General features: G+C 41.1%; 1 long non-coding RNA gene across 1 annotated transcript in view; it reads left to right on the forward strand.

Moving 5' to 3' along the window:
- The window catches only part of Gm4221 (predicted gene 4221), an 88,106-nt gene that overhangs the window by 48,433 nt on the left and 17,061 nt on the right, over positions 1–22,612 (forward strand). Inside the window, exons 2-3 of the long non-coding RNA NR_166629.1 lie at positions 6,592–6,813; positions 10,136–10,199. This is a non-coding gene — a long non-coding RNA (predicted gene 4221). The remainder of the gene's footprint in view (positions 1–6,591; positions 6,814–10,135; positions 10,200–22,612) is intronic.

Here is a 22,612-nt window from a genome sequence, read left to right on the forward strand (position 1 = left end):
AATCTTGAGCATGTATTCATTTTTATATCTGCAGGAAGGTCATGACTTAACTCTTCTTTTGAAAATGGTCTTTTAATACCTTTACTCTTAGCCTTTTACCATCATGGTAATTCTTTGTCTTTTAAGTAGGGTAGTTACGTTTCCTGAATTTGATAGTTGACAAGGGTTACCATTTTCGTATTCACAACAGGCTATAACACAAGGGTCAGAATGTTCCAGAAAATATGGAATATGTGATGGCAAAACAGTGTTTTTCACAGACCTATAAAGACAGAAAATGGCTGAAATTTGTCTGATCTCCACCCATTGCAAGACGGAGGCCAATCAAAGATGAGAGAAATGTAAAATATTTTACAGTTTGTACAGATTCTGATTTGGATGAGATGGAGAGGGGAGGTAGGAGCAGGAGGCTCAGAGGTTCCATGTCCTTCTTGACTATGTAGAGTTCATGGCCAGTCTTTACACGACACATCCATTGAACACAAGAACTCACTGCAGCTTGTGTGACCTATCCAAGACCCATACAAGGTTAGGCATAGCCCCAATTCATCATGCAGGGTAGAGGAGCTCAGGAAACTCAAGAAATCATTAAAGGAGTACAGGCAGGTAATGGGGGATGGGAGAGGAGGTACCATTGCCTTCAATGGTCTAAGCATGGATCAATTGTTCTATTTGAGTAAATAATCCCCATTCATACTCCTGGGGGCAGCCATCCCTACACTCGGTGTGAACAAACCAACATAAAAGTAGGAGGGACTTTGTGAGGAACAAGGGTTTCACTGGGAAAGAAATTGAAGGGGAAAATAATTCTAGTATACCCATGTATGAGATTATAGAAAAAGAAAAAAGTTGAATTAACCTTCTCTAGACCATGTGCCTGAGGAGCATGGGCAGTGAGATTCTCAGAAGGCAGAGGCAGACACCTCATTAAGGACTTTCCACCTCTAGACCTAGGAGGGAAATACACATTTCCTTCTATATTACCCAGGCTTGACTATTCTATGTAGCACTAGAAAACACTAAGGCAGATAACAATTCAAGCCTGAGTAATTCAGGTGTCAAAGTCTAAAGTGCTGCAATACATTCGTTACTCCTTTGAGGGGCTAGAGAGATGACTCAGTGGTTAAAAGCAGTTGCTGCTCTTCCAAAGGACCTGAGTTCAATTCCCAGCACCCACATGGCAGTTTGCAACTGTCTGTAGCTCTGGTTCTAGGGGATCTAATGCCAACAATTATAAAACAAAAATAGATCATTAAAAAAGTTGAAAGCAAAATATACACCTTTGAAAGAGGAGGTTACAAGACAACCCTAAAAATTGTCAGACTTACCCAATACCATGCTCTCTTGGATACAAAATGGGGCAATAAAAAGAACGGCACAATTTATGCATCTGATTGGTCTCCTTAATACATAGGTACTTCATATAGTCATTTATACTTCTCACAATGCCTAAGCCCATAATAAATACTTAATAACATTTTATTGAATAGACTTGATTGGAGCTAAATTAGTTATGCAAATGAACCTCAGCTGATTTTTCAACAAAGCCTCTTTTGACTGTAGCACTTGGAGGGAGTGTGCTGCTTCCGTGACTAGTTGTAGCCTAACCTTTATTCCAACCACAAATTCTAAAAATAGTCCAGGCAGGTGAGTAGTGAATAATTTAGAATCTAGAGCAATTGTCGTAAGTGAATACCTGAACCTACTTTCTGCCAGGAAAAAGAAATCACTCCGTGTTCTGATTTGCATAGGAGTTTCACCATAAGGGCTTCTGCAGAAGGAACTGTCCATCTAAGCAAATCAGCTGGGTGTACTTTACATTAAGTAACTTCTTTTTTTCCCCCCACAACCAATATTTCCAGGTCAGAATTCAGCTCAGAGACCTGAGGCAGGGCAGTCTTAGCACACTGAGAGCCCTTGAGGTGTGTGCTAGCAATATTTTGATATACCAGGCTTCTCCTCCCCGCAAGCTGTTTCCTTCACTGCCTGAGCTGTTTGGTCTCCACTGCTGCTGCCGAAGCCTTTTCTGGCAGGCTGCCCAGGTCGCAGGCTTGCTCTAGATTCTGCCTCTCTCCAGGAGTTGCCGGCTCTCGGTATAATGGGCACCAAACACTGAAAGCCGAGAGGCGTTTGGTCGACAAGGTCAAAGTGCCTTTCATTCCTGCAATCGTCAACCAGTGTAGCTTTTCCCCAGACCTGGAGAGAGAGAAGATAGGAGTCAAAAGAGCAATTACATTTCATAGTGACTCCAGGCTTGGATCACAAGACGCAAATGAAAAAAGTAGATCCTTGCTTCATTCTTAGCCGATCCCCTTCTGGTCATCTTTGTGACTGACACAGCTCTGAGGCCATAGCCAGTTTCAGCTTGATGACGTGAGAAACACATTTTCTGCCTGCAGATGAGACCCTTCTTAGACATTTAGCTCTGTCAGCATATTGCAAAAGAATGCAAATGAGCTGCAGGATCTATAACCAGAGACAGTAAGCAAAGGCCATTAATTATGTTTTTAAAAAAATGTTAACCCTAGCAGACTGTATAACAAGCAATTGTGCTAATTTCAATCTGTAATCAGTCCCTACATTAGCATAACTTTATTTATTTATCATTAAGGCAACAATTTAGAGAATATAATTTGGTTGGAAATGTCAGTAATTTTGCAGTGGCAGATTGCTGTTACACAGCTACCTCTGTTTGACCTTACAGCTGCCAGGACTAATTACTTTAATTGCATTAATTGCACTGACCATTCTGGTGGTAAATGTAGTTGCTGTTACTCTTTCACCATTGAGCAAATCAGCCTGGCTGCATTCTTAGCAAACTGGGCCAATACACTCCTGTCAAGGTCTCTGCGGAGTCTTTTTGTGTTGGAGAGCCCAGATGAGTCACTATTTCATCCCTGCCTCTCATTGCAGCATGGATTTTGAAGAAGTCTTCTGGAAGCTAAAATACATCCCCAACCCATCCCAAACCCAAACAACAACAATCACACACACAGACTAACATACATGTACATGCATATACACACAAGCACACACATCCATCCATACATACCCACATGCACACACATATACACACATACATGTGCACACATGCACACAAATGCACACACAAACATTTATACATATGCACACATACACATGCACACACATACATACACAAACACATATACACACACATACATGCACACACATATACACACATACATGTGCACATATGCACACAAATGCACACACAAACATTTATACATATGCACACATACACATGCACACACATACATACACAAACACATATATACACATACATGCACACACATATACACACATACATGTGCACACATGCACACAAATGCACACACAAACATTTATACATATGCACGCATACATATACACACATACACACACACACACACACATACATGCACACCACACACATACACACACACAACTGCTGTAGTTCTGACAGACTCCTATTGCAAGTTAACTGAAGAACAGACAGCTCACCAATGACAAGTGTTTTAAGAAAGGGTCACAGTGGTTTTGGTAGTAAATTAAAACTCTCTCATCAAACCTTTTGGGCAAAGGCTCATTGAAAGCTCAGTGCTGTGGTCTGGACCTTATAAACTGAACAGGTAGTTTTTCCCAGGATTAGACTCAAACAGAGATTTAAATATACGGCCTTGGTTGATTGAAGGCCCACGGTTGTGTGAATCTATAAAACAGATCCTTTCTCCTGCCAAGAGGTGTTCCTGAGGACATTTGATAAATGATTTACTAGAAGGAACATATCAAAGTCCGCATGAAGTTATTGAGTCTGTAAGTAAGTAAGCAAGCTGGTTCACTAAGGCATTAGCTTGTCCAAAGCCGCTAACAACTCCTGTTTTCTTCCAGGTGACTAGGTAACTTCTGGCTAAACACCAGGCACTTCTTATTTCTTTTCAATTTTATATTGCTTTTGCCCTCCTAGGGAATCAAACCCAGAGCCTTGTCCACGCAAGGCAACCAATCTAGCACTGAGCTACGTCCCCAAACCCCTTCAGGTGTTTTTAAGTTGCGTCATTTAATAACTTGGATTGCAGAAACATAGTTTGATATGCGATAACATATGTGTTAGGTTTCAACCTGGGATAAATGGCTGAGGTGCCTACTTAACATATCAAAGCAAATGACCTCCACCAGGTTCTCCCTCCTTCCTTCAGCCCCTAGTTGTTACTGGTTCTTCTGGCTGGCATACCCCACACACTGCCGTCAACTGTCCAGTTCAAAGGGCTGGCCTGCATTTCCCTATATAATCCAACCTATTTGGTTACCTGTTGTCTTTCTGCATTTGGGCCTCCTGGATGTTGTGCCTGGCTCCCCTCTCTCCCCTCACCTTCCCTCCTTGCTCTCCTCACATGGCTCAGATTCATGACCAACCTGGACTCTCTAGGATGTCCCTGCCTTTGGCTATGCTCTCCCAAATGTCTGCAATAAACTTCCTCTTCCACCACACCTAGGAGGAGTCCTTTTCTTTTTATTTCTTTTTTTTTTTTTTCCATTTATTTGGTGTTGAAACCCAGGACAAGTCACGTCCTTTCTTTCCTTTTTATTTTTTTCATTTAATATGCTTATCTATTTTATGACAGCTTATACTCATTATACTCTTTAGCTAAAAACAAAAGTATTGCACAAGATGAATGATCTTGAGTTTTGACCCTTCTGCCTTCACCTCCTGAGTGCTGGGATTGCAGGGGTGTGCCACCAGGCCTAGCCTATGCACTGCTGGGGATTGTACCCAGGGCTTTCCTCATGCCTAGGCAAGCCCTGTGAAAAGTAAGCTATATCCCTGTGGTTGACACCCTCCCAACAATCTGTGTGAAACAGACTAGTCACAAACGCTACCTAGGAAGCACCAATAATACCTAAGAAGTTGTACAAGTCACACAGAAGCAGGCTAACATTTATTTAAAATTTAATTTTATATATTATCTCGTATGTGTGTGTTGGTGTGTGTGTGTGTGTGTGTGTGTATGTGTGTGTGTGTGTGTGTGTGTGTGTGTGTGTGTGTAGGTGTGTATAGCTGTGTGCTCTGACAGGGTCAGTTCTCTCCTTCCACCGCTGTCTGTTGGATCAATCTCAGGTTATTAGGCTTCTCTGCTGAGATGGAGCGCCTTTCAATTGGATGAATTCTTCCTGTAAGGCTGAGAAGAGCTGATGAAACAACTCTTCTACTCTGCCAGTAACTCCGAGCTAGCTGTCTCTGGTTTCTCTTATCATGGGACTCCAGTTTGGCAATATGTCTACTTAAAGCGAGACAGCTGGATCTGAATGAATCTTAACTCCAGTGTCTGCACTGTTGCTTCGGGCTAACTTCTACTCATCTTCAAGTTTTCAGACCATCTGTCACTTCCTTGAGCGAGCCTTCCTTACCTCCAGTCTATCTCCAGAAGTTTCATCATAAGCTCCGCTGGTAACATTCACAGTCTGCAATTGAATAATTAATAATTCCAATTCTTTGCCTTTAATAGGGAAAAGAGGGATAGCGCTGCTGTTTGCAGTAGTTTCACTGTTAACTCTTGGATCAAGTAGCAAACTAGTTAGTTTCTGTATGTTGCTGAAAGAAATTCACAAATTCTTCTGGATGTGTTCTGTATTTCACCTACATTAGATCTATCCTAGTTTGCTTTGTATGTCAAAGGTCATAGCCAAAGGCAATGTGGGGAGAAGAAAATTTCTGTGACTTACACATTGCAGTCACAGTCACATCACTGTGGGAAGTCAGTGTAGGAACTCAAAGGTTGGAATCTGGAAGGATGAACTGAGGCAGAGACCATAGAGGGATGCTACTTATCAGCTTGGTTCCTATGGCAACACCCACAGTGGGCTGGGTCCTTCCACGTCAATCATTTCTCAAGAAAATTCCCCCACAGACTTGTCTACAGGCCAATCTGATAAAGGAATTTTTTCAACTGAGATTCCCTCTTCTCAGATGACCCATGCTTGTGTCAAATTCACACACACACACACACACACACACACACACACACACACACACACACAAACACACCCAAGATATACCTCTTCCATATGTTTGTTGTGGACTCTTTTGCTCGTTCGTTCCTGTTTTTGTTTTAAAACAGTGTCTCACTGTTTAGCCTTGCCTCACTAGAGCTCACTATGTAGACCAGGATTGCCTGATACTATCAGAGATTCCCTGTACTCTGCCTTCTGGGGGCTGGGGTTAAAGGCATGTGCCATCACATTCATTCAGCTGTTGTGGGCTTTTCAATACATTCCCATATTAAAGTTTATTTATAAATTAGTTACAAAGAGTTCAACAACCAGAAAAAAATATGGAAGAATTATAACAATATGGTGTAATAAACTTTATAATACATGAGTTGTTTATTCTTGGAATTTTTCATTTAGCATTTTCAGACTAGAGTTAACCATAGGAAAATGAATTGCAAAAAACAAGTAAAAGTGGTTAAAGGCCATCTGTCTTGCTGGCTTTCTCCTTCTGGAACTCTCTTCAAGACACCCCTCAGACAGCATGTCCTAAGTATCTGCAGTCAACTCTCGGTGCCTCACTACTCACCGTTCTGTATCCTGTAGCATGGCCTCCCTCCATCCTGCGTTACTTGGACTACGCGGCATCATGGTAGTCGCTGTTTCTGGCTTTGAGTTTTCCATCTCCATGAGCTCTCACAATGCCAAACTGCATTGTCTCATGAAGAACCACTTGGAATCCCCCTGAGGTCCAGAAAACACGTCTGACATCAGCTGCCAGGCCCATCTTGCGTTTGCAGTCCAAGGTCAGTCTACAGCAGAAGCAAGGTCAGAGGCAAAGCATTCTACTTTTCTTAATGCTTATTTATTTATTTATTTATTTATTTTGTAGCAGAACATTTAACAAGGAATAGTGTGTTCATATGTGTATTTATGTATTTGTCTCAAGGGTGTAGATGTCAATGCAGTTCAGAAGCGGGTACCAGATCCTCTGGAGCTACCTAACTTGGATGCTGGGGACCGAACTCAGGTCCTCAGGAAGAGAAGCAAACATCCTTAGTTGCTGAGCCATTTCATCAGCCTCTCCTCAACCCCCCCAACCCGACCTCACCCCCTACCCTCCAACCCCCCCACCCCGCTTGAATTTTCACTTCATTATTTTTTTAGTTTTCGTTTGTTTGCTTGTTTTCAGATTAGATCTTATGAAGCCCAGGCTGGTTTTAACTCACTGTTTAGTCAAAGATAATCCTGAACAAGTTCTGTACCTCCTGTCTCTACCTCTCAAGCAGAGGCACATACTGTCACATTTAGTTTTAAAAACAAACAAACAAACAAACAACACACATAAAACCCAATCAAAGCAACAACAAAACACCATTATTCTTTTTAGGGGGTATGGGATGGGGTGGGGTTATTTCAGCTAACACGTCCCAATCACAGTCTATCATAAAAGAATGTTGGGGCAGGATTTTGGAGCAAGAACAAAGAGGTAGGAACTGAAGCAGAAGCCATGGAGGAATGCTGGTTACTGGCTTGTTTCCTATACCTTGTTCAGCTTGCTTTGTTTGGTTGTTGTTAATACACTTTCTTTGAGATTATAATGTGATTATATCACTTTTCTTTCTCTTTCCATCCTTTAAACTCTCCCATGCACCTTTTGGCTTCTTTTTCTTTAATTGTTGTTATCCGTGTGCATGCGTGTTAAATATAAAATATACGACCTGCTCTGCCGGAATACTATTACTGGTATATATATTTTTCAGGGCTGACCATTTGGTATTGGCTAACCGATCTGTGACTATTTCTCCCTTTCTCAGGATTCCTTAGTTGCCTGTCCATCTTTGTTTAGGGCTGAAGCTTATGAGTTTTTTCCTCCTGTGTTAGCATGTCTATTGGTATCATCTGAGTTCAGGTCATGTTTAGGCAGCCATAATGGTGAGCAAAACTTTATTTCTTTACAGCACCACTCTTCTAGGGGTGGGTTATTGAATTGCTTTGTTCTTGGCTGCAGGTTCTTTGAGCTCCTAAGCATGTTTTTAAAAGGCTGAGCTCAAAGAGGGTTCCCTAAGCAACTGTATTGATTTCTCTAGTTTTCCTTCCATTTCTAATAACTTTTATTGTATCGTTAGAATTTAATTTTCTCCTCCTTTTGGGCCTCTTCTGATTCTTAAAAATAAAACAAAACAAACAAAACAACTAAAAAAACCAAAACAAACAAACAAACAAAAAAAACCTCTGGACCTGGGACTAGGACCAAACATATTATCTTTGAACTTTCAAATTTTATTTTTCCATACTGTGGGATGCGTGGGCACTAAAACTCAATACCCCTGTCTTCTCATTTGAATGTCATGATGTTCTTCCATCTTCTAAGATTAGCCTTCCTTTATTCTACAGTTGCCCTTCCTTGAAGATTTGTATCAAGTTCAAAATAAACATGCCTAGGCTGACAAGCTGCATTTCTTTAGTTGTTCCTGGACTTCTGGTTTCAGAGAGCAGAGAGATTCCAAATCCTGTACTTCTTAGTGATGGTCACGCAGACTGTTGTTCTGATTGCATAGGCACTAGCAAGAAATGCCAGTGAACCAAGTGGTCCCAGGAAAAGTACCCAATCTCCTGATAGTGGGGTGAAGGCTACATGCCACTCTTACTCCAGTGATTGATGCCAACATCCCTCTTTTGTGGCCTCCTTTACCCAGAGGCATTCCCTTGATGGCACAAAGGACCAAGATGGGAGAACTTGCAAACAAGGAAGAGCAAGGTGAGTATGTGACGGATGTTATGGATGAAGACTGTGATGGCAGCCAGGCTCTGTGCTAAGCTCTTATGCAAACTTCCCATGTCTTATTGTTAACACTGTGGGAACATAGGAGAAAATTGAGCAATACATTAATCGGCTTCTCAACATCACAATGCCAGGAGAAGTCTTAGGGCTATATAGTTACTGGAGCTGAAGAAATAGCTTAGTGCTTCAGAACACTTGGTTCTGTTACAGAGGACCTAGTTGATTCCTGGTACTCATAGGATGGCTCATAACCATTCATAAACCTAGTTCCAATGCCTTCTTCTGGCCTCTGTGCTCACATTTGTGTAGGCAAAACACTTACATGTGAAATAAAAATAAATACGTATAAAAAGTAAAAAAGCGAAGTACAGGCATTTCATCGGTCTACTTTATAAACTTGACACAAATCTAGACATTCCTGGGAAGAGGGGACCTCTACTGAAGAACTGCCTCTATCAGAGTGGTCTGGAAACAACGTCTATGGGGCAAGAGCTTGATTGCTACTTGATGAAACATGTCCTAGCTCTCTGTGAGCAAGGTCACCCCTGGACATGTGGTCCTAGGATGTGTTAAGAAAAGTAGCTAAACTGAAGAGAAGTCTGAAAGCCAGTCAGTGGACAACATCCTTCCATTGTCTCTGCTTCCCTTTCTGTCCCTGGTTCCTGCCTTAACGTCCCCTGATGGTGGAATGTAAATTGTAAGATGAAATGAACCGCTCCTCCCCATGTTGCTTTTGTCATGGCATTTAGCACAGCAACAGAAAAGCAAACTGGAGGATCTTATACTTATAAATGAGATATTCATGCTGAGCTGTGGTCAAACACATCTGTATTCTCAGCACTCTGGAGGTAAAGACAGGTGGACTACAGTGTGAGTTTCAGGACAGTCAGGGTAACACAGAAATGGTATCTCTCTCTCTCTCTCTCTCTCTCTCTCTGTGTGTGTGTGTGTGTGTGTGTGTGTGTGAAATGTTCAAGTTTATGCTCGTTACAGCAAACTTCAAGAGATCAGCTTCTTGGGTTGATAATTTACTAATAACTTTGGTGTATATCAATAAGATTTTAGTGTATTTTCTTTCTTGAAAAGAGTCCCCTTTATGTGAATATATTTTGTGTGTGTGGGGGGGTTAGGTTTATGCATGTTTCTTTTAACTCTGAGTTCTATTGATGAGATTTCTAAGCAAAATGTAGAGAGAAAGATGTGTGTTACCATACTCGATGTCATGGAATTTTTGGTCTTTAAAGAAACTGGTCTTCTTGGTACATGATTGTCAGCTAAACAAATAAGTGTTCTTTGAAAAGTCTGCTTTTAAATGCTAATGGAAATATTGATTTTTCACCTTTGTCTTTTTTTTTTTTAAACCAGAAAATTCCTATTTATCTCACAATCTCCACCCTGAGTCCTGCTCTCCTAAGTGTCCCTTTCACAGGTAAGTGGCTAAGCCATTGTGACTAAGCAGATGTCAGGCCAACTGCAGAAACAGAGGAAAGACTTAACTAATGGCACAGGTCTTCTGAGTCAATGGACCCTGTCTCTTCTAATTTCATTATCAATTCACCACAGGAACCTGACACAGTCAGACGCTAAGTCAAATTTAAAAGCTTAAAGACAAAAGATGAAGAGAGATCCAATTTCAGAGTCAGGTAAAAACATCATAATTCAGAGTAAATCTTTATTATTGATCTATAGCCACAGACTATTGTCCAAAGGTTTCCTCTTTAAATTAAGAATACTAATGATTTTGCATCCTGAAATAATCCAAAAGCTGTAGATAGTAGAAAAAGGGATTGAGCGTGCTACGTCAACCACAAAGTGGCAATACGTAGATACTGGATTTGTTTCCTCAGCAATTGGCCAGCAACTTGAGAATCCCTGGTTTCAAGGGGCTAGGATTTGTGATGGAATATACTGTTTGCTGAGGCTTCCTCCAATGACATCGCAACACAATGACTTTCTTATAAACAGATTGATTGAGAGGACAAGTTCTGGACTATGTAATTTGGAGACTGGAAGAGGCAACATAGATCCTAGGCAAGGCATACTGGGAAGCCTGGGCTAGGGCAAAGTGCTGATCTGTTCTGGGGGGGGGGGGCAGTAAAATGTTACTAGGAAATAGTTATGGCATGGTTTTACTACCGAGTAGAGTTACCTTGTGCTAGTATTTATGGGTATATTCAGCTCACAAATCACTTCTGTGGTATCAGAGGGTAGGAGGATTTCTTTCTGCCATCAAGCAAGTATCTGTGGCAGCAGATACCTGTGGGGTATCCCCTAATGCAATTAAAGTTCTGACACTGAGCACCTGAACACATCCTCAGAACCCCATCGAACAAACTGCTCCTTAGGTTGATGCACCAGCCATAATTGTTTTTATCTGTACATTTGGCTGGCCATCTGTGAGATATCCCATAATTCCCTCAAACAGCAGTTCAAAGAATGGAGTGAAAGACATTTACCAGTTTACTATAGAGCCCAGAAAGTTCTTATAAAGAGCTATACAGGCTGAGGAAAGAGGAGAGAGGCTATAGCAAGTCTCTCTCCTTCAGGACTACCTCATCATTATACCAGATTTCAGCTCCTCAAAGGTTCTCAGGCTCTGTGTTTTTGGCTCCTTATTTCATAGCCTTCACCAAAGCATAGATGACCAGGCTGAAATGAAGCTGGTTGAAAGGGCTATGATCTAATGCAGATAGGCCTAAATGAGAAGCTCAGAAGGACCTGTCTGTCCAGATTCTTGTAGGCCCTGTATAGCATTCCTTCCTTCTGGGCTTGAGCCAAGACCCATGGAGAGAAGGATCTTATCATTAAGGATTTGTGGCCAACTCCTAGGCAGCCAGGCAGGAACTCCAAGATAGAAAGGTGGGGGAAGATTTGAGCTTTGATAACATGGCCTGGAGAAGAGAAGATTTCACCAATATGGCCTGCCTTGCTGAGAGAGAATGAGCCCGGAACTCTGGTCAAAAACAACTACAGCAAAATTCTACATAATCATATAACTACATTATCACTATTCCTCGGGGCTTACAGGGGGAACTTTCTCTGTCTATCTGACACATGAAGGGATCTGTCAGGTGAGTTCCATGCAGTTTCAAATGCATCCTGTGTGCAGCACAACAACACCGCTCTGCTGACACATGGTCGGTCGGCTTCATTCTTGTGAAATGACTGTTATGATGGCCTGAATTTCCGTTGTGGTTCCTTCGACCACAACCAGCTGTGAAATATAGATCACGGGTTATTCCCTTCTGAAAATAATATCTACCATCTGAATGGGAGACATTTTTGACTTTGTAACATCTTTAACTTGCTGACCATTCAGGTTATGAAGTTAAGGAAGAACATGGCCTCTGATGTCTTCAAAGAGGCTTTTTCAAAGTGCTTCCCTTCCCCCATGATGCATAGTCACATTAAGGTTTGCAACATACTGCCACTCTGGTCACTATCCTTAAGAGCTCTGTACCAGAAAATGACAAGCAGAGACACCTTGCCAGTGAGTTACACCAGGGCCTCTACCAGTGTCTGGTTGATAAAAAGGAAAAGCTTTCTACAGAAAACACTCACCTGCCTTTGGAGACAGAAGGCAGTATTATAGTCATTGTGCATTTGCTGCTGATTTCAGCTCCTGGCTAGCTAGTCAGTCATGAGGAGCAGGAACCAGCTAAATGTCATACTCAATTGTATACCGTCATCAGTAAATTGCATGGAATTTTCATTCAAAAGAAGGTATGTATTAAGATGATTTTGCACAACTGTAGGGTAATAGAAGAGTTCTAATGAGTCTTAGAGTTTTTATTACTTCAGTGAAGCACCATGACCAAACAGCAAGTTGGGGGTGGAAGGGTTTATTTCATTCATACATCCATATTGCTGTTCATCATCAAAGGAAATCAGGACAGGAGCTCAAACAGGTCAGGAACCTGGAGGCAGGAGCTGATGCAGAGGCCATGAAGAGCTGCTGCTTACTTTCTTGTTCTTCCTGGCTTGTTCAGCCTGCTTTCTTATAGAACTCAGCACTACCAATCCAGGAATGGCACCACCTACCTTTAGCCGGGTTCTCCCCTGTTGATCACTAATTGAAAAAAATGTCTTACAGATGGATCTCATGGAGGCATTTTCTCAGCTGATGCTCCTTCTTTAATGATGACTCTGACTTGTGTCAAGTTGACACATAAAATCAGCCAATACATAACAGCAGGGCAGGTAAAGAGGTTGAGCCATGATGGTAGGATGTGTCAGCAACACATTTGCAATGTGGGGATTTTTAGTTTACACAGGTCTCCTGATGTCTAATCTCACTAGAACTCCTATAGTGAGGTATAGGTAAGACAAAATAGTTTAACAACAACAAAATAAACTTACAACCTGGAACTTGAGGGAACTATCTAGATTGGATTTCATTACTCAGTTGTCCCACATCTGAGAAAGCGGGGCTTGAACACTATGAAATCAGAAAAGATTATGTTTCTAACACTCCTGAGTGTAAAAAGCACAATAGTTTATTCTGGATCCATTTACACTTCTATGTAAAAAAGCCTGATTCAAATCAGTTATGAGGGATCTACCACAGTCTGAGTACTTCAAGGGAGGTTGACTCCTGCATTGCCAGCCGACTCTCTCCTCCCACCAAATATGGACTACAAGCACCATGGTGACAAGGACCATTATGGCTGTCCTGTGACTCGGGTGGAAAAAAACCTTTGTCCTGAGCTAACAGTCACCTACAAGTGAAAGAACTGAGTCTCATGTCAATGTATTGTGCTCAGCATCCAACAATGCTGTCATCTTTGGTCTGAGCTTCCTGATATATGAGCCAATAAATCTACTCTTTGAGCAATTGGGAGCTAAATTTTCTATTTCTTGAAACCGAAGTCTACCTAGATAATCCATCTTCTTTAAGTCTAAACCTCTCATTCAAGATCTTAATTCATCCCGTAATTTTAGGTATCTTTTTATTAGCTTCTTGACCTTGCCATTCTTTATTCTATTTTTTAAAGCTTTATGACCCTCCGATAACTTAGTATCTATTAATTTGCCATTTAAAAAATTATTTCTCTGCTCTACTCTTGATTGGTAGCAAACTGGCATTCAGAAGCACCGATGTGTGTGTATAACATGTATACCCCAGCTCTTGTATGACAAAAAGACAGGAAGCTTTGTACAGTCGCTAATTCTGAAAATCCAGCTGTTTGTAGGTAATACAGCCTTTTTTCCATTTCTAGAGAAGTGAAAGACTTTTGAATATTGATGCTAATAGAATGAGGAAAAAGCTGGTTCTTGTTCTTTTTGTTGTTCTTGTTCTCCTCCTCCTCCTCCTCCTCCTCCTCCTCCTCCTCCTCCTCCTCCTCCTTCTCCCCCTCCTCCTCCTCCTCCTCCTCCTCCTTCTTCTTCTTCTCTACCTTGGGAAGCCCAGTTTATAGGAACTCAAAAGAAGGAATCAATTTCTTCTGTCTTCTGTCTCAGAGTTCTTTCATATGCAACCAGTTAACTCTTACAAAAAGCTGTAACGGAGGGGTTTGTTTACTTACTTATTTATCTTTATTAGAGTTGATACATCCAAAGCTTTTTCTTAAGGCCCTTCATATCTATAAAAGAGCCAAAGCCAGCAGAGCCATAACTAACCCTGTGTTTGCACTCCTGGTAATTTCTTATGACTTTTGCAGTCCTGTTAGGTGGTGACCCTGGCAAGCAGCTGGTGGCCTTCACAGCTTCTGGCTTTTAGGGTTTATGGCTTCAATCTCTCCATAGATCCTCTTGGGAGGGCAATGATAATGTCCACCTGCCTCCCATCCCTAGGCCTGTAGTAAACAGAAGATCACTGAATAAATAGCTGCTTCCTATCACAATTTCCCTGGTTTGATTCCCCTGCCATATTCCGGTGGTCTTTGTGATCAGTGTGTGGGATTGTGGCCTTGGTTATAGCTTCCAGTGTTGTAGATCTTGGAAATGTATTAGATTGTTCACAATTACCCACAATCTAGTTTTGGTACTTTGTATATCTTTGTTTTTCTCCCAAATAATCCTTCCCTACTCTTTCTGAAAGTGTCACAATGCCAAGGAAAACACATCAGTAGTACTCTATGACACGTCAAGCTTGGGGTAAGTGATGGCTATTCCTGGGTGTCAACTTGACTACATTTGGAATGAACTACAATCCAGAAATGCAAGGCACACCTGGCAACAGATCGTGAGGCTGGAAGACACAGACAGGCTTCTGACCCAGATTTTGCCATGGAGATCTTGAGGGATAGTGGTCATGACTAATAGAGGGTATAAGGAACTACCCTGCTTTGTCTTAATATTGCCAACATCTATACTTCTGAAAATTATATTTACAGGACAACAGCTTCATAAATTCCAATTGATCCAATCCAAAAGTACAGTCCTAGTCTTTAGAACTGGTACATGCAACAGGTCATTCTTGTTATTGACATAACTATTTGCGTGGGCTGGTGGTGTAGCTCAATTGGTAGAGTGCTTGCCTGGGTTATCTGAGCGGTACTACGGGAGTGGTGGCATATGCCTGTAATTCCAGCATTCAGAAGGTAAAGGGAGGAGGATAAAAGTTCAAGGTCATTTCTGACTACATAGTTTGAGACCAGACTGGACTATATGAGACAGCCTCAAAGGAAAGAACTATCCAAGTAATTGTGGTTCTCATAATATTATGGTTCACATAAGTTGGGGGAAAGGAGGGAAAGAAATAGATACCCACATTTATTTGATATTGCTTGTATGTCAGATTTTTCAGGCTTATGAATTACTTTGTTGAGCACAGAAATCCTGCAGTGCAGGGCAGTGGATAACCATTTCCTTTGATTTTCATATTGACAAGTGACATAATGATGTGCAGAGAAGTTAAGTTGTGCTTCCTCTTGTGAGTAAGTAGAGCCTAGAAGCTGGTAGTGCACTGATTCCTTCTCATGCATTGACTCTAGAAAACAACTGTGAGTGTGTCATAGTTCTGTGGGAGGCCAAAAATCTAAATTCAAAATGTCATTAGGGCCAGACTCCTTGTAAGGATTCAAGGGAGAAGCTGGCTGCCTCTTTTGACTAGTGGAGACACTTGGCATTCCCACCTTGGCTTGTGGCAGCCTGGCTCAGAACGAAGTGTTTTTCTTCACAAAGTCTTCCCTGTGAATCTTTATGTTTACTTCTTTTTCTCCAAGAATATTCACTAGATCCATATCAACTTGATCAATATCAACTCTAATCTAGTAAGATCTCACAGTAGTTTCTTAATTATAGCTTGTGAGTCTTTCTATAAATTAGATAATATAGCCAGATTTTGGCTACTTCATGGGTTCTTCTTTCTTCCACCCTCTCTACCCTTTTCTTACCCCCCCACCCCAGCACTAGATAGGAAAGAAAGGGGGATAGAAGGGAAAGGGGCCAACATTATCATTAGACTACTTCTTGTTGATTAGGGCAATTGAGTTCGTTGGGGCAAGTTTGGTCTTCACTGCCAGGATATCTAATTTATTCTTGTTCTTCTTTATCTGTACATGACTGTTTAACAAACTAAGACCCACAGCTATCAGCAGCACCAACAACCCACCACCACTACCACCACCACTTCTCTGAGCACTAACATTTATATATCCTCTGAAAATTCCCCAGAATTCCAAATATCACACAACCTCAGAAACTAGCTGCAGCTGGCAAAATCATGCCTCTGCTAGAGCACTAGATAAATCATAGTCAGCTGATGTGGGCTGCAACAGTCCCAGATCTCATACCTGGGGTTAAAATGAAAACATATTCTTACAATATAATATTTCCTTTCTTTTATTTAAAAAACAAAACAACAAAATTATCCCTACAACACAGCATTATAAGGTTTATGATAGACACTGATCTTCAGAGGATGCTACTCAGTCCTCTACAGAAGACAGAGATAGTCTACATATGTCTATGTAGGCCACATGGCTAAGTGCTACCAATTACTCCTTAACACAATTTCAGAAATGGCCCTTGAGGACTCAAATTTCTGGGCTTTGCATAGAGTCCTAAGACTTAAAATATCCATGGGAAAGAGAGTGGGAGAAAATGTTAATTAATGTGGCTCTAGTTGGAGCTTTCCACTTGGCAAGTTTGGTAGTACAGAACTGAAAAACAGCCAATGAGCATTTTCATCCAGGGTAATAAAACAGGAGAAATGTGTCCACGTTGTGGTCGTTAAAAAGAAAATGGCTTTTCATTTAGGTTCACAGAGAGTGAGTGACACTCTTAGGAGGTGTGACCTTGTTGGAAGAAGTGTGTCACCAGGGTCAGGCTTTGAGGTCTCAGATGTTCAAGCCAGGCCGGTGACTCACTTCCTACTTCCTGAGAATCCAGATGTAGAACTCTCAGATTCTTGTCCAGCCACTATGTCTGCCTGTGTGACACCATGCTTCCTACCATGATGATAATCCTCTGAACTCTTAACCACCCCCAATGAAATGTGTTTTATAAGTGCTGCATGGTCTTGGATTCTCTTTACAGCAGTGACTTATTAAGACAGGTTAACTTATGAATGAAGCAATGACAGAGACACCAATGGGGCAATGAGATGGGAAGGTTTCAAGAGTTCAGAGACAGGACAAGAAGTCTAGTTGACCTAGTGAGCACCATGTTCTTGGGTGCTCAGAAGCATGTAAGAAGGGCACAAATAAAGATTGGGAATCACTTTTTTGGCTGTTTGCCTTAACTGCAAATCAGCTTTAAATGTTTAAGCCTTACTGATGGATTTATAAATGTTATAAACATACTATATAGAAGCCAGTGAAATTTTCTAGCTATTCTGCTAAAAGTTTTTCATTTTTAAAGTATTGCCCAAATGAGGGAAGAGAGCACTGAATCAAGTATCCAAAGAAGAGATCAAAAGAAGGTCAGAAATGGAGGAAGGGGTGATGCATCTACCCGACAGCTAATGAAAAGCATGGGCCAGAAATCTGATAACAGGGAAATCAGATTTACAATGGTGAATTAAATCTAAATTTAAAAGTTGACCTTGGCTTCTCTATGAGATGTGTTTTCTTTGGCTTCCCCACAAATTCCCTGTTCTTGGTACACTGCAGCCTTTTGTAGTCTTTTGTCACAGAATGCCAAGGTCATAGAGTGTGGTGCCCATTGTTAAAATGGGTGACACTTTTCAGTCTAAAACAATAAACACGTGCTGATGATGCTGGCATCTAGCACTTAGAGACTCATGCCCCAGAAGTCTGGACTAGAAACATAGTTATGGAGGCTGGACAAAGAGGAGAGAAATGGGATGCTGTTGGGCAAGGGTACAGAGTTTGTTAGATCAGTAAAGTAAGCTTGGGGGAGGCAGGTTGCCCCGAAACATGGCTGAATCAATAGCTCTGCATTGTACATTTCAAAAGAAGAGTGGATTCCACAAGTCTTATTAAAAGAAAGAATAGGTCATTGAGTATTGGGTATGCTAATTAGCTTGATTTGACCACACCATCTTATATCTATATATCAATCTCTACATTATTCTCCACAAAATATACAACTGTGACTGTCACTCAAAAGTAATACTATTGCTGTCTTTTCAAGTCTTTAAAAAGACCTTTTTCAAAAAAGCACACGAGGAAATGCACATATACAGGGAGACACTTACGAGCTGAAAGAAAAAAATGTATTTCCCTCTTCTTTACCATTGCTTGCCAAGAGAGAGAATAGAATATTAATTAAAACTCTGATTTTATAATGAGAGGTCTTCCCTGTCCCCTGCTTTCACACCTATAACTCAGCTCTAACATTTTTTTTTCTCCCATCAAGTAAGTGGAGGAATTTTCAGAGTCTTGCAAAGTCCTCAGTGTTTAGAAATTGGCACTGACTTATGTTCATTACAGGAGATTCAATACTTGAAAAATAGGGAAGGTTTTTCTTTTCTTTCTTACTCATTTTCCAACATAATCTTGGCAGAATGTTTATGAGCCAGAGAAACAAAATGTCAGGAGCATTTACAAAGGAACAGTTCAACAGAGAGGCCAAGATGTCAGGGGCAGAATGAATGGTTATTGTCCCAGGGATGGTGGCCTCCCCTGGAGTGGTGTGCAGTGATACTGAGTGCCCTTCACGGACACAAAGCTCATGCCTGCCAGGCTGAAGTGGCAAGGCAGCCTCTCTCCTTCTCTACTGGGACCTGTGAGGTAGGTCCTGAAGTTGCTTTCTGTGGCTCACAGATAGTTATTTGCAGAGAAGTTGTTAGAGAAAATGGGAGAGTTAGTGCCTAGCTTCTCAGATCGCCTTCTTCCCTGGGAAACTTTGTGAAAGCCTTGTAAGAGTCTGTGTGGATGCTCTGGGTCTGCCCATCCCAAGCATCCACAGATGTTTTCTCTTGGCACAGATAATAAGGATCTAAGATTAAATGTTAACATTTAATAATTAATACTGTTCAGGCTCTCAATCCCTTCTGTTGAAAGTTGGCACCGTGGCACAACCACTGGTGTGCTGGCATTCTGTAACACTCAATGTTCATATTCCCAGTCTCTTGTAATATCACATCTGAGATAAATGCACTTTGAGCTTTTTTGGGATGTCATAATCATATTTTTAAAAAACTGGACCAGATGCTGGAATCCGCTAATACGTAGTTAGTGTCATATCTACACTTTATAAAGTTGTTGATATCTTTCAAAGAGAGTAATAATGTGCTCTCTTTAATATTCTTTGGAATCCTTCTCATTCTTATTGTTAAGTGGAGTTGGGGATTTGCACACAGTAGGAGATCTCTCTACCGCTGTTCTATGTGCCTCCAGTTACTACTTGGGGAATCTGAACAAGTCTTTATGTGAGTGTGACTTTTTCAGCTTCTCTGTAATTCTGAAATTAGGTCATGAAAAAACACTCTTAAAAATTTATTATGCATGTCCCAACTTGTTTTATACATTCCTTTAAAATATGCCAAGGGCTGAGGATACTACTTGGTGGTAGAGTATGTACATAGGTCTTGGTTAAATCCCTATCATTGCAAAACAACAAGAACAAACTTGATAAAGAACGAGAGTCCTTCCATACTACCTACGGAAGAATTGCCTAAAGGAAATCTGCTTCCATATGCAGAAGCAGAAAGCAGGTAGATTAAAGTCCCCCCCCCCACCTCCCCAGCCCCCACCCCCTCCTACACCTCAGGACCAGAGAGTATCAATTCTGTGTATTGTGTAGCTAACAAGGTCACAGGCTGTTCAGCTGCCGGAGCAAACCTGATTAAGACCGTGATAATCTTTTGAAAGACTGTAATTCATCTCCATTTGAGGGACATTATCTTAGCATTTCAGCCATCTCAGGGAGCAAGGTTAACAAATATTCAGTGATGAATTTTTGAAGGCTTCAGTCAAATCTTGTTCTCTTAAGTCTCTTTAAGGGGCTGTCAAAAGGCAACAGAATAAAAATGGTCCAATGTGTACACAGACTCACACAATAGCTGCTATCTGAGGAAGCAGTTTATGATTCATACAGTTCCCACCTTTAGTTAAGTAATTTCTGGTTTGCTTTAGATTGAAGACAAGCTGTTCCATTACTCACGTGGGGGAATTTGGCACAAAAGCTTTTATTTACTTGAGATAAGAAACCCTGAGACAGTAGATCCTTGAAGAGGGGCCTATACTTCTATACTTCTAGAGTGTTCCCATACTCTTGTGAAAGGTCAGCAGACTTGATGATCTCACTAAGTTCATTTGAGGTAAATGTGGATATTAATAGCTACGAATGGCTTTGAAACTTATTTTTTAAGAAAAGAGGGGATAGAAGGAACTGAAATAATCAAATACCTTTTTGTAGCTAGGGAATCTGCTTATAAAGAGGTTACTTACTGGGTTCTCCCAGCAACCCCCTGGGAAGTATTTGTTCTATACTCGTGTGTGTGTGTGTGTGTGTGTGTGTGTGTGTGTGTATGGGGATATATATATATATATATATATATAAACATATGGTAAATGGCGTGTACTCATGTTCACTCATCTCAAAGATGAGTATATATAGTCATGGGAAAATGAAGTGTGCAGCACCAATTCACACTGAGTGCGTGGAGAACGGACCTGGGGAAATAGTCCCTGAATGGATGGACCTTTCACTGCTGTCAGTGGTGCAAGTGTTTGTTGAGTGCTTTTGTGGGATCCTGCCTGGATATTCATTCCAGCGACTAATTCTTTCTTCCTATGTTGGGACCAGTTTCTTTAAGGTAGACTATCACTATGATGTAAACATTCAGTGGGCCAAAACAAAATCAAAAAAGACAAAAAACCTCAGTAACTCTTATTGTCCAGCAACATAAAGTCGGAATCGGATGAAGGAGGGGTTGTGGATAGGCCACTCCCACTGTCTTTACATTAGAATCTCCAGACCTACTAGTGGTACATCATACAATTTAACTTCTTGCCACACTTATGTTGGGGGATATTGAAGGAAGAGCATGATTAGCATCAGGTAATTATTAATAATACACTAAATTATTAATAAAGAAAATGTCTCATGCATGCCCCTGTCCTTTTTTGTTTTTTCCTCTCCTTTTCTTTTTTTTTTTTTTTTCTTTTTAAAAATAAAGCTATGAATGAATTCTACATAATTGTGATAGGAACTCTTTGTATAAGAAACCAGAATGCTCTGGCTTAGTTCATGGGTATGATATGGTTTAAAAGATGAAATATGGCTAAGATAGGCATAGAAACATTAACACATATTTAGAGTCTTAGACTGACAAATTTAAAGCTTGTCTTTGCAAAATAGTAAATGGTTAAATGCTTAAAATGGTCTTCCACGACACAAGACAGTATAGTCAGTTATACAAGGCGAGCGTATAGTCCTGTGATGGTAGTAGTCATTTGTTGCCAGTTTTCATTTGATGTTACACTTTGGAAAGTTGAATCACTACTATGCAAATCATGGCTCAGTACACCCGACCTTCAGAAAAGGTTGCAATCTTATCAATACATCCCTGTGACTATATTATTTGTAGATATTACTGGAAGCAAATGTGTATGTCTTTTCACGATGTGAAGTCCTGGTCAGGTTGAATTATGTCCCTAGCCTGCAGTGAAAACAGGGACTACATCTCTTTCACTTTGTTGTGTTATTTTGTCAACCTGATGTTTACTAGAGTCATCTGAGGAGACAGAATCTCAGAAGAGAAAATGCTTCCATCAGATTGGCTTGTAGGCAAGGCTGTGGGGCGTTTCTTTGACTGATAGTTGGTCATGGGAGTATTCAGATAATTGTGGGTGGTGCCGTTCCTGGACAGGTGGACTTGGCGTAAATAAAAAAAGCAAACAAGCAACCTGGGCAAGCCAGGGGGATAGGCCAATAAGCAGCATTTCTTGGTAGCCTCTGCTTCAGTTGTCTTATTCTGAGTTTTTACCTTGGCTTTCTCAATGATGTGATTGGAACATAATGCCAAATAAGCCCTGCCCTTCCCTTCCCTTCCCTTCCCTTCCCTTCCCTTCCCTTCCCTTCCCTTCCCTTCCCTTCCCTTCCCTTCCCTCCCCTCCCCTCCCCTCCCCTCCCCTCCCCTCCCCTCCCCTCCCCTCCCCTCCCCTTTCCTTTCCTACTTGCTTTGGCTATGGATTTTTATCATAGCAATGGAAAGCAAACTAGAATTCTAAGTATTCAGCCTTAGTGCTTACTAGAATTTCAGGCACACAGTAGGACTCATTTGTGCTTGTTGATAGAGCACATGAATGTCTCTTATTATTCAATGGGACATAAGCATTTGAGCTCTATTTCCTTCTTTAGCCAAAGGTGTCCAGCAAGGCCAACTGCTCTAGAGGACCCTAAATGTTCTTATGGGTATTGGAGTTATTGTCATGAATTGGCCAATCTTGGGATGGTCTGGACATTTTAGATCCTCTTTCATTTTGA

This window comes from Mus musculus, chromosome 18 (assembly GCF_000001635.26).
Source record: "Mus musculus strain C57BL/6J chromosome 18, GRCm38.p6 C57BL/6J".
NCBI lineage: Eukaryota > Metazoa > Chordata > Mammalia > Rodentia > Muridae > Mus > Mus musculus.